This window comes from Antechinus flavipes, chromosome 2 (assembly GCF_016432865.1).
Source record: "Antechinus flavipes isolate AdamAnt ecotype Samford, QLD, Australia chromosome 2, AdamAnt_v2, whole genome shotgun sequence".
Classification (NCBI taxonomy): domain Eukaryota; kingdom Metazoa; phylum Chordata; class Mammalia; order Dasyuromorphia; family Dasyuridae; genus Antechinus; species Antechinus flavipes.
Genome location: NC_067399.1, coordinates 177,172,615 through 177,185,953, shown reverse-complemented (window position 1 = coordinate 177,185,953; position 13,339 = coordinate 177,172,615). Strand labels below are relative to the sequence as shown.

The window sequence follows — 13,339 nt, the reverse complement described above, 5'->3', positions numbered from 1 at the left end:
TTTAAGAAAGGTGGCATTGGTCATCACTTTCTCTCTTGTAGACTCATTTTCCTTCTCCTCTGTAAAACTCATCTACCATTCTCACATAATTTCAGTGAGGTTCACATGAGAAAAAATTTGCTAAATTCTTGTATCCACAAAGCTCCATGCAGGAAAATGGCAGCATCATGGTATGTATCCACAATCGATGAAAAGACTGAGAAGAAGGAGGGGGACAGAGTCTGAAGGATGTGAAGTTTGCATTTGAGGAGATACTGATTCACCAGGTTCTTGATTTCAGGACTAAGGGTGCCCCTGCACACAGCACTCCTGAGAATTCTTGCAGTAAGCTATCAGCATTTCACTCGATTTACACTCATCCCGGCAAACTCCATTTTTTTCACATTTGGGACGAAATATAAACTTGGAATCTGAAAAAAAATGCAAAGAGATGGGAAGACAGTTCAAGAAGATTGGAATCCAAATGGTTCCCCCAGCCTCCTGGAAAGGTCACTGGCTCAAGTCAGGGAATATAGATTCAAATCCTATCCCTGAGGCTCATTACTTTGGCAAGTCATTTAACTTCCATAGACAAATGAGGGAATTAAACTAAGTGGTCTGAGAAGTCTCTTCTAATTTTCAATCTGTTATCCTAGTCTACAATCCTCTGATCAGTTGATTGTTTGCTAAACTGAGAACCCAGGTTAAAATGGCTGGGGTTTTGACTGAATTATCCTGCTCAGCTTAGCTCAAATAGAGAAGTGATTCCTTGTTGACCAGAAATTCATCCATCCAAAAACACAATCAAATTGTCTATAGCCGTTTCTCCTAAGGAAATGCTGGTGACTTAGATCAGCCTCTGAGTCTAAATGGAGAAAGCTCTTTAGCCTTTCAATCTTGAAATCTGAGGAAGATTTTAGTCCTAGAGCTTCCTTTGGTACTTAATCAGAAAAGTAGTCACCTAAACCTTAATATGGCAGTTTGTCACCCTGGAAATTATTCTGACCAAGACTGGAAAGGTGGTGTCCCTGGTATGCCCTCCAAGCTTTATTAGTGAAGGCTATGGCCTAAAATGTTTTATATCCCCTTGCTGGAGATATTTTTAATTTTGGAATGCCCTCTAAGTTGTGTGCCAGAGAATACTGTGCAAAGGGGTGGAATAAAATCTGTATTTCACTGGGGAAGTAAGAGTCTGCTCTGGAACCCCTTCAAGCCTTAATTAGCAAAGGGATCACTCTGGACCTCCCTCCTGAATAAAAACTAGGGAAATGAGATTGTTTGTCAAACTGTTTCTGAGTTCTAAAGGAGAATACTACTCTCCAGAATGCTGTGTTTAATAAATATCAAATAAATTCTTGTTGAACAAATGAACATGAGGAAATTTCGTTGCCATAATAATAAAGTTGTTCATTGCTATTGTGACTTATCTACCTAATGCCTCCTCTGGTCTAATTTAGAAAGTACTCAGTCTCTGTCTTCCGGGAGGATCCAATCTAGGTTTGTATCTAGGAACATTTGATACATATAAGCTCATGCTTATATGAACCTTGGTGAAAGAGCCATAATAAAATATCCAAGTGACTTTCACAAGTCTCTTTTCCTTTCAGCGGCTCAACTCCCCAAAGCATAAAATTAGGGGGAACTAACAAAATGATCCCTAGTGGTCTTTTTTAGCTTAAGACTTCCATTTCCTATGTATATCTATCCCAAAGATACTAATTAAAGAATTTATTATTAAAGGGAAAAGTTAAAGGAACTAGAATTGGCCAGCTCCTTACAGGACAAGTCTGATGGGATGGTCATCAACTATTGGAAGGATTACAATACTAAGGCCATTCACAAAATAATATCAAGACACAAATTTTCAATGATTATATTCATCCAGAGGGTGACACTTGCCCTCTTAAAAATTAGGATTTGGGCTTGGTAAGCCTGCCCCTAAAAAGGCCTGCCCTGAGTATGAATGGAGACCAAGGTTCTATAATGGTTGAAGCAACAGGAATAGCAAGATTAGTCCTTTCAGTCCTGTAGTACATCAAATTCCCATTGCTTATGCAGAATATCTTATAAAAACCAAAGACCACAGAATCATAAAACCACAAATGATCAGAACTAGAATGGCTCTTTAAGATCATCCAGTCCAATCACCTCGCTTTACAGAGAATAACTGAATTATAGATTTAGTGGGAAAAAGAGACTTCAAAAACCATCTAGTCCAACCTATTATATAGTTTAGGAAACTGAAGCCCAGAGAACTAAAGTGATTTTTGTTCAAGGTCACAGAAATAGTTAAGAGTCAGAAACAGGAGTTGAATTCAGGTCCACTGTACCCACATCAGGCAAGCAACTTATCCAGTGTCATATACTTAGCATGCTAATAATTGGCAGAGTTGGAAATTGAATCCAAATCTTTGAGTCCAAAATCCAATGTGCTTTTCTCTACAGGAGTATATTGGGGATCCCTTTTGCTACTCTCAGAACTGTGAGGCATCTTGGTAGCAAACAAGATGGTTGCTTATAAAGCCACTTAGGACAAGAGCAAAATCCCAAAATAAAAACATTCAAGGGAAGAAAGAGAATGTGTCAAACTATGGTCTTCTTTACCACTGGCTAGATTAATATGTGTGAATATCTGTGCATCATTTTAATGTTCATGAGCTCTCTGCAGGATAAGATTTCCATGAAAGTTTTTTATATTACCTATTAGTACTTGATTCAGAAAGAATAAAATTCCAAAGAAAATGGAAATGATCTTCATGGCCAAGAATGTCACTAGAGGAAGGCGCAACAGGCCCTAGAAAAAACAGAGGACTTTATGACTGTAAGGTTGACAGCTCTTGTGCTTAAAGCCCCATGGCCTAAGATGTGTTATGAGGTTAACCCATTATCTAGGAAACCTTGAGCTTGTATAAGAGGGAAATCTTCCAGTTTAACTCATTCTATAATACTAACATCATTTCAAATCGTGGCTTTGGAGACTTCATCTTCTGAATGGCTGTGTATGGGACATCACTACTAATCTTACTGCATGGAAGATATTCATGTTCAATCAGAAATGGACAAACCATCAAAAACATGTGGAGAAATTACCTGCCAGTATCAAAGTCAAGAGATTTTATTAAGTGTTCTGCAGCAGAAGCCCTTCAGGAAACCTGATACAATGAACAAAGAAGAATGATTATAATGGATATGCTTAGAATTTTTACGAGATTTAGGTGATTCAGACTTAAATCAACTATTAGATTTGTTGATAATACACAATTCAGCCTGTGTTGAATACCTACAAAGTTGTAAAGATGTTCCCTTTAGTCTCATCACCATCTGACTCTCACTGTTCCTTGTTCCAAGCAGAGTCATCACTGATGATATTCTCAGGAAACTAGCTCTAGAGAGCTACAACCTGATTCTGAGTGACCCAAGGCAGGCAGGACCAATACTATTTTATACTCTGAAATCCAGACAAAGGAAGCTGACCATCTCTAGATATACCAATCATGAATATCAATCATGATCAGCCTTTCCTGATCCCTCCAACTGCTAATGTATTCACCTCCAAAACTGTTTTGTGTTTGGCATTTATTTCACACATGTTTGTCTCCCCTATTGAATGAAAACATCTCAAGGACAGGAACCAGTTGGCTTTTGTCTTTTTTTCCAAGAGTATCTTGGTATCTGGCACCTTCAGTTCAGCTGATTTTTGATTGTGTCTGTCTCTTCATCATCCCTTTTTGGAGTTTGCTTGTAAAAAATACTAAAGTGATTTGACACTTTCTCTAGCTCATTTTATAGATAAGGAAATTGAGGCAAACAGGGTTAAATGGCTTGCCCAGGGTCACACAGCTACTAAGTGTCTGAAGTCAGATTTGAATTCAGGAAGATGAGTCTTCCTGATTCCAGACCCAGTGTTCTATCCACTGGGCAATCTAAAAAGTGTTAAATAATTATTTGTTGATTAGTTAAGATAGATAAGGATAAATGTAACCCCATTCTATTTTTTTCTATCTACATAGCATCCCTATTTTTCCCTCCAGTGGAAGAGACTTGATTGATAATCAGTGTTCATTGATATAACAATTACTTGCTGTTGTTTATGATCAGTACTTATTGGTATAACAATTGTTATTTTTAATGATAATCATCATAAGATAAAGAATATAGAGCAGACCATAGGGCCAGAAACATTTGATTTCAAGTCTTCCCTCTAACATGTAAAAGTAGCATGGCTAAGGGCAAATTAATTAACTTCTTACCACTTATGGACAGTTCTCTAAGACTATAAAGCAATTGATAAGTTGTTGATCTGAATCAGTATAAGGAGCTTCCATATAAAAGATCCTCTCATCAATAAAATTACAGCTTTAAAATTACCTACTTCAATGGAATGTTATTGTTCTATAAAAAATGATGAACAAGCTGATTGTAGAAAGGCCTGGAAATATTACATGAACTGATACTGAGCAAAACAAGAACTAGGAATACATCGTACATAATAACAGCAAGAAAGCAAGATGTGCAATGATTAACTATGAAAGGCTTAGTTCTTCCCAAAGGTTCAGTTATCCAAAGCAATCCCAATACACTCTGGACAGAAAATGCCATCTATATCCAGAAAAAGGAATAAGGAGACTGAATGTAAATCAACATATGCTATATTTCTTTCTTTTTTCTTTGGGTTTTTTTTTTCTCTCTCCCAAGGTTTTTCCCTTTTGCTCTGATTTTTCTTTCTCAATATGATCCATAAAGCAATGTATATTAAAAAATAAATAAACTTACTACAATAATTTTTAAACAAAAATAAAATAAAACTGCCTACCTCATAAAAATAGTTATAATTTCTGGCAAGATAGTAGTTACTAAATACCTTTATTTATGTCTTTGGGATAGGCATTTTATTTGAGCTGAATTTAAGGAATAGATAAAAACCTTATCAAAGCTTTTTCTATTAGATTTCATCATCTTTAAGCAAATGGTAAGATTGAAATTATTATTACTATTTTAAAAGCTAATATGGATATATAATATATATGTGCCAAGTACTCTGCTATGTTTTACAAGTACTTCCTCATCTGATCCTCACAACCATCCTGGGGAAATAAGTTCTATTAATATACCATTTTATAAATAAGGAAATTGAGGCAAAGAGAAGTTAGCAAGTATCTGAGGCTGGATTTGAATTGAGATTTTCCTGACTCCAGATCCAGTGCTATGCTAGATGGAATCCAAAAAAATATATTTTTAGAAGAGAATGATCTACCAAGTTCTCATTGTTCAACATATCAGAATATGCTTTCCAAAAAGCAAGAGGCTCACTTTAACCCATTGAACTCCAACTGAACTTTACTTCCAGAATTAATGCTAGTTTTTCCAGAATGTAGAGCCCAGATCATTCTGCGTAAGTTATTTCTACCCTCTTCTTCCTACCTCAACACATTGATGATTATCTACTCCTCTTGGAATAACGTTGTTGCCTTCCCCCTGGAATTATACTCTTCTAGCTCTTGCCTCTTCTGCCTTCCAGATGACAATTTTCACTGTAGCCTTGTTTGCTTTAAATAGACCTCTATAATAATTAATCATATTTATGAGATTGCTGCCCTGTAATGGCCCCTGGCAGTTGAATATACCTACAGCAGGATTTTTATTATTAGCTAATCCCTCCCCTTCACCTGATCAGTAGAAATTCTGTTGGAAGAATTATTCAAGGCTTACCTCAACTACTTCCATCTAAACTTAGCTGAGGATTTACAATATACAAAAATCACTTACATTGATTAGCATTTCATAAGCTTCCTACACACATATCTTATGATAGGAGGAAGTTCTAGTATTATTATCTCATTTTTCCCAAATGAAAAAATGGGAGCTTGGAGAACTGAAGTAATTTGTCTAAATTTATACAACTAAGGAAAAATTAAAAAAAAAAAAAAAAGATTTGAATGCAAATCTTCAAAATTCAAAATTAGCATTTCAATGTCACATTATCTATACCTATGGATAATGGGATTTCATAACTGAACAAGACCTCACAGTTCATAATCATAGAATTCTGAGACATATATATATATGTACATACATATATATGTGTGTGTGTGTGTAAGATCCTCCTGAGTTTATTGTTTGTCAATTATGAAAAAAAAAATTTTTTTTGATCAGTGAAACAAAATGCCCCTTATAGACTCTTTCCCAGATAAGGTCTCTCCCTCCATATTTCCAGATCACTCAAGTTCCTTGGAAAATATATCAAAAGAATAGCCCTATTATTGAATGATCCTCTAATAATAATAATTAATCACAAGATAAAACAAAAAAGGTGTGCTTATAAAAGATAAATACTATTGAGAAGATTCAGCACAGAGTCAAGATCAAGGAGTAAATCTTTTTGGATGGGAAGGTAGGAAAGTCCTCCAGATATATTCCTTGAAGATGACATTGGACTAATTGCCTGAAGCCCTGATACATTGGAGAGCTTTCTTGAAGAGTTCTGTAATCATTCAAAGCAGTTTGGTCAGTCCTTCTACATGGGCAAGGCAACGTGGATAGAGAAAGCCTATTGTCTATATTTCAACATGCATTTCAAGGAATATCCTATAGAACTTTTCCATTGTCTTCAACAATGAGTATACTGTTGTGACAGATAATACAGAAAAAAATAGGCTGTTTCACAAATAACAAAAAATAAAATAAAAAGACTGAATTGCCTTTGGAAAATTCAAAACTCTTTTGCAAAGTCATGAAAGCAAAGGCCCATCTTTTCAATATTAATTTTTTTTTTGGTGATGCTATATGACTATAAGTCTTAGAACACTAAAGATATGTTATCATACAGAGTGCAATGGAAAGGCACATTGTCTGAATCTTATCTCTCAAAGAGAACATAAGCTCCATAAAGCTTTACCTTTTCCTATCTAAAATGGAGTGGAGGGGGAGGGGTGAGGCGAAGGAGGTGGGGCACAGACAGTACATAGTCAATTCGGTCATCTATTTACGGATTGTAGTTTCAGGGAAACTAGGGAATACCCCATACTGGAATAGTCCTCCTGGCTATGATGTTGTAATTTTTTTTTTTTTTGCCAAATATAATCCTTCATCACCCAATCACAGAAATGTTTTAGCAGTTCAGTCATCTGTTTGGGAACTGTAGTTTTAGGAAAACTAGGCAATGCCCCACCTCCTGGAATAGTCCTTCTGGGAATGATGCTGTAATTTTTTTTTTTTTTTACCAAATATAATCTTCATCACCAAATCACAGAAATATTTTAAAGTAACCCATATTACAAAGATATTTCTACATTAAGATATAATAGGGGTATCTAGATAGTATAGTGAATAGAGTGCAGGAGTTGGAATTATAAACATCTGAAAGCATTACCTGCCTCTGAAATTTATGAGCTTTGTGACTTAATCTCTATCTCCCTCAGTTTCCTCAGCTGTACAATAAGGATAAAAATAACACCCCTTATCCTAGTGTTGTTGTAAGGATCAATTGAATTAATAAATATAAAGTCTTCTGCAAATACTAAGTACTACTAAATTAGATATTTTTATCATTAGAAAAAATTAGTGTAGTACTGATTAGAGAAATGCAATTTAAAACAACTCTGAGGTACCACCTCATACCTATGAGATTGGCTAGGAAGATGATGGGAAAAGAAAATGAGAAATATTGGAGGGAATGTGGGAAAACACATTGTTGCATTTGCATTATTGGTGGAATTGTGAAATGATGCAGCCATTCTAGAGAACTATTAGGAACATGACCAAAGGACTATAATACTGTGCATACTCTTTGATCCAGCAATGTCTTCACTGGGTCTGTAGCCTAAAGAGATTATAAAACAGGGGAAAAGACCCACATGTACAAAAATGTTTGTAGCAGCCCTTGCTGTAGTGGCAGGGAACTGGAAACTGAGTGGATGCCCATCAGTTGGGGAATGGATGAATAAGTTATGGTTTTTGAAAGTATTGGAATATTATTGCTTTATAAGAATTGATGAACAAGCTGATTTCAGAAAAGCCTGGAAAGACTTACATGAACTGATGTTGAGTGAAGTGAGAAGAAACACATGAACATTGTACACAGTAATAACAAGATTATGTGATAATCAACTATGATGTATTTGGCTTTTTTCAACAATGAGATAATTCAAGGAATCCAATAGACTTGGGATGAAAAATGTCATCTGCATTTTTTTCTTTCTCATGGTTTTTTTCCCTTTTATTTGATTTTTTTTGTACCACATGACAAATATGGTAATATGTTTAAAAGATTTGCACTTATTTAACCTATATCATATTTCTTGCTGTCTTGGGAAGAGGAAAGGTAAAGGAAAGAGGGAGAAAAATTTGTGACACAAAATTTTACAAAAATGAATGTTAATACTAGGTCCGTATCTCAAAGGAATCATAAAACAAGAAAAATATTGTACACAGCAACACAGAATTGTGCCATGATCAAGTATGATAGATTTGGTTCTTCTCAGCAGTTCAGAGATTCAAGACAATTCCAACAAACTTTGAATGGAAAACACTATTCACATCCAGAGAGAGAACTATGGAGACTAAATGTAGATCAACACATACTATTTTCACCTTTTTTTTTTCATGTTTTTCTCCTTTTGTTCTGATTTTTCTCTCCCAGCATGACTCACATGGAAATGTGTAAAAAATGAATGTGTGTGTGTGTATAACCAAAAAAAATACATGTAACTAGAGAAAATTAAAATAATAAATAAATAAATAATGGTTGTTGAAAGCTATAATTAGAAAAATAAAATACTATTTTTAAAAAACAGAAGTGATGAACAGGCTGACTTCAGAAAAGCCTGAAAAGACTATAAACTGATGCTGAATGAAAAGAGCAGAATCAGGGAAACATTGTACACATCGATTAGCAAGATTGTGGGATGATCAGTTATGACAGACTTAGCTCTTCTCAGCAATTCAGTGATCCAAGGAAAATTCCAATAAACTTTGGATGAAAAATACCATCTTCATCCAGAAAGAGAATTATGGAGAGAAAGAAATAAGGAGAAATATGAATGCAGAACAAAATATATTATTTTCATCTTTTTTTCCTGCTACCTTTTTGCTTTTGGTTTTTCACTTTTGTTCTGCTTTTTTTCTTTTCCAATATGATTCATATTAAAAGATGTACAAAATGAATGTACATGTATAACCTAATTTTTTTTAATAAAAGAAGAAATGATTGATATTGACATTTCTGAAAAACAGTCACTGCCCAAAGAAATACTAAAGAAGGGAAAGGGACCTGTATGTGCCAAAATGTTTGTAGCAGCCCTGTTTGTAGTGGCTAGAAACTGGAAAATGAATGGATGCCCATCAATTGGAGAATGGCTGGGTAAATTGTGGTATATGAATGTTATGGAATATTATTGTTCTGTAAGAAATGACCAGCAGGATGAATACAGAGAGGCTTGGAGAGACCTACATGAACTGATGCTAAGTGAAATGAGCAGAACCAGGAGATCATTATACACTTCGACAACGATATTGTATGAGGACATATTTTGATGGAAGTGGATTTCTTTGACAAAGAGACCTGAGTTTCAATTGATAAATGACGGACAAAAGCAGCTACACCCAAAGAAAGAACACTGGGAAACGAATGTGAACTATCTGCATTTTTGTTTTTCTTCCCGGATTATTTATACCTTCTGAATCCAATTCTCCCTACGCAACAAGAGAACTGTTCGGTTCTGCAAACATATATTGTATCTAGGATATACTGCAACATATCCAACATATAAAGGACTGCTTGCCATCTAGGGGAGGGGGTGGAGGGAGGGAGGGGGAAAAAAATCGGAACAGAAATGAGTGTAAATATAATGTAATTATTAAATAAAAAAATTTAAATAAAAAAAAAAAAAAAGGAAAAAAAAAAAAAAAAAGAAAAACAGTCACTGACAGGAGAAGAAAGGAATAGGAGTGTATAAGGCAACTAAAGGTGGGTTATAGAATAAGACCAAGGATCAAGACAAACTTAGGCCCTGTCACAACTCAGTCCTTTAGTCTTCATTTATTTTTCTTCTATTTCTGTTTAATTCACTTTTCATCAGTTCATACAAGTCTTATCAAGTTTCTCTGAAACCATCCATTCATCATTTCTTATAGCCCAAGAATATCTTATCACATTCATATAGCATAGCTTATTCATCCATTCTCCAGCTAATAAGAGGGCCCCCATTTTCATTTCTTTAATACCATAAAAAAGAACTCATATAAGTCTTTTCTTCTTTCTTTGGGCACTATAAGATAAGATTAAGAGAAGTATCATTTAGTCAACAAATATGCATAGTTTAATGTATTTAGGGACATGGTTCCAAATTATTTTCCAAAATGACTGGACCAGTTCACAATACCATCACTAATGTATTAATATAACTGTTTCCCACAGCTCCTCACTGCATTTGTCATTTTCTTATTTTGTCAATATTATCATTCTGATCCTCCACCACTATATAACCCCCACCCAAAAAATTTAAGAAGTAAAGGACCCATATGTACAAAAATATTTTAGCAATTCTTACTAAATAACTGGAAATTAAGGGGGGGGAGGGTACTCATCACATTTACATCATTCCAAGGATGTTAAAAGTTCCTTTCCAACACAGATTGCTTATTTGTACCTGTGTCCCTATTGCCTAGCACAATGCTTGGCACATAATGAATACTTTTTTAAAAATATATGTTGATTGATTGATTGGGTAGGTACACATAACTTCCCTGAGTCTCTGTTATGTAATCAAACAATTTTAGATTTGGAAGAAATGGGAGAAGTCCATCTAATCCCTATATCTATATCTAAAATCTGTACCTAAAAATCTATCTATACCTAAAAAAAAAATCATCATTGCAACATGCCCAGCACCTTCTAAGGCAGTCCATTCCACTTTTAGATATTCCTGTTAGGAAATTTTAGATTTGTTTGCTTGCTTCTTTATTTTTTTTTCCTAACCTCAAACTTTGCTTCTACTCATTGCTCTTCCAACCATCCTCTAGAATCAAAAAGAACCAATCTAATCCTTCTAGTTGATAAATTTTAAAATACTTGAAGATAGTTGTCATATTCCTTCCACAGCCTTCTCTTCTTCAGGCTAACCAACCCCACTTCCTTCACGTCAACTTCATATGACATGAACATACTGGATTTCTTCACAGAGATAGTCATCATCTCAGGTCTCCATTAATAGGATCCCTGAAAGGCCAAGATGAGTTCTATTGAATCTGGAAGTAGCTGAGAATTTAGGATTTGGGAAAGAAAAAAAAAATGGAAGGACTGGATCATAGGCTGAGAACTAAAAGGGTTTCAAAGAGTTTCAAATCCTATTTCATTTTTCAGATGAGGAAACATTGGACAAATTACTTTTTCATCTCTGAGTCTTTAGACATAGAAGAATGAAATTATTTGGTTTTGTGGATGGTACAAAAAGTCTTACTGCAAGTAGATGCAACCATATTAAAGGATGAGAATTGGGAAAAGTTGGGAAGCCTCTGGCTCTTATTGGTGTTTTATTTCTATCATCACCACTATTGCCCTTTACCTTCTGGATAGATTCAGATCTCTGAGAAGCAAAACACTCCAGTTTTCACAAAAACCTACAACAGAAGAGAAACACTGATCAGCACTAGATATAGGACAGTCATTCTAAGTCTCAAGCTCTAGATGTTCACGACAGAAGCAAGAGAGGAGGGAAAGAAAAGGCAGAGGGAAAAAAAAAGAGAAAAAAGAGAGGAGCCAAAAAACCTAGAAAAAAAAAAAGAAGAAACCTTCTAACTGTATACAGTTTATGAAAAGAACAGATCTCAGAATCTCACTGGTTGCTAATTTTTGGCTCTCTCATACCTTACCTGCTAGGTGAAACAGTGGATAGAGTGGCAGACTTGGCAAGTCAAGATGATCTGAATTTAACTCAAGGTTTTTTTTACTAGCTGTATGACTTTTACAAGGCATTCAATTGTTATCTATATCTATTTCCTCATATATAAAATGGGGATAATAATATATCTAAAATGTTTTGCAAATTGTAGGTATTATATAAATGCTAGCTGTTTAATTATTTTTCCTCTCCATCTTTTATTACTAGAACTCAAATATTATTTGGACTTAAATTGACCTCCAAGTCAGCCATACCCAGTGGCAAAGAACAAACCAGAAGGTATCTATGATAAAAATCTGTTGTACTTTTTCTTCACCCTGGCTAAGCAGAGCTCTTTGATCAATGAACCTTCTAGCACAAAGATGTTATCTCTTTCACTCCCTTCAGGATGTTTCCTGAACAAACCCCTCAAGAAAAGATCCACAAATGATCTGATCTTGGTGGTGAAAAAGAATTTCAATTTATGTTTTACTTAAACTAACACCCAATTGATTTCCAAGTCCTCCATTCTCATTGAATTACTCTTGGTCCTTAGTTTGGGATCTTTATCATATCTACTAGGGACAGGGAAAGCACAAATGATAGGACCCCATGAAGAGAGGAATGGGAAGGCCAATTGGGGAAGCAGTTATCATGATTTTTAAATTTTGAAAGAAAGCTTTAGTTTGAAATTTAATCCCTAAACAATTAGAGCAGGGTGAAATAAATTGCCCACTATCACCATTCCTATTCAATATTGTATTAGAAATTCTAGCTTTAGCAATAAGAGTAGAAAAAGAGATTAAAGGAATTAGAGTAGATAATGAGGAAACCAAATTATCACTCTTTGCAGATGATATGATGGTATATTTAGAAAATCCTAGAGAATCAACTAAATATAACTAATAATAATACTATTAGTAATATCCAAGTTGCAAGATACAAAATAAATCCATATAAATCATCAGCATTTTTATACATCGCTAACAAAATCCAACAGCAAGAGATACAAAGAGAAATTCCATTTAAAATTACTGTCAATAGGATAAAATGTTTGGGAATCTATCCATCAAGGAAAGTCAGGAACTATATGAGCAAAACTAAAAAACACTTTCCACACAAATAAAGTCAGATCTAGCCAACTGGAAAAATATCAAGTGCTCTTGGATAGATCAAGCAAATATAATAAAGATGACAATACTCCCTAAACTAATCTGTTTATTTAGTGCTATACCAATCAAACTCCCATGAAACTATATTATTGACCTAGAAAATATAACAGCAAAATTCATCTGGAAGAACAAAAGATCAAGAATTTCAAGGGAATTAATGGGATGGGGGGTGGGGGAAGCAAACTTTTTTTTTTCTAAAACTATTATTATAAAGTAGTGGAAATCAAAACCATTTGGTACTGGCTAAGAAATAGACTAGTTGATTAGTGGAATAGGTTAGGTTCACAGGACAAAATAGTCAATAACTATAGC

General features: G+C 34.7%; 1 long non-coding RNA gene across 1 annotated transcript; it reads right to left on the bottom strand.

Annotated features, from left to right (window-relative positions):
- Window positions 1-2,738: 2,738 nt before the first annotated feature.
- LOC127548525 (uncharacterized) lies at window positions 2,739-11,954 on the bottom strand. Its single transcript, XR_007950412.1, has 3 exons — window positions 11,541-11,954; window positions 3,070-3,131; window positions 2,739-2,773 (listed from the first exon to the last, which is right to left on the bottom strand). It is a non-coding gene; the product is annotated as an uncharacterized LOC127548525 (long non-coding RNA).
- Window positions 11,955-13,339: the final 1,385 nt, after the last annotated feature.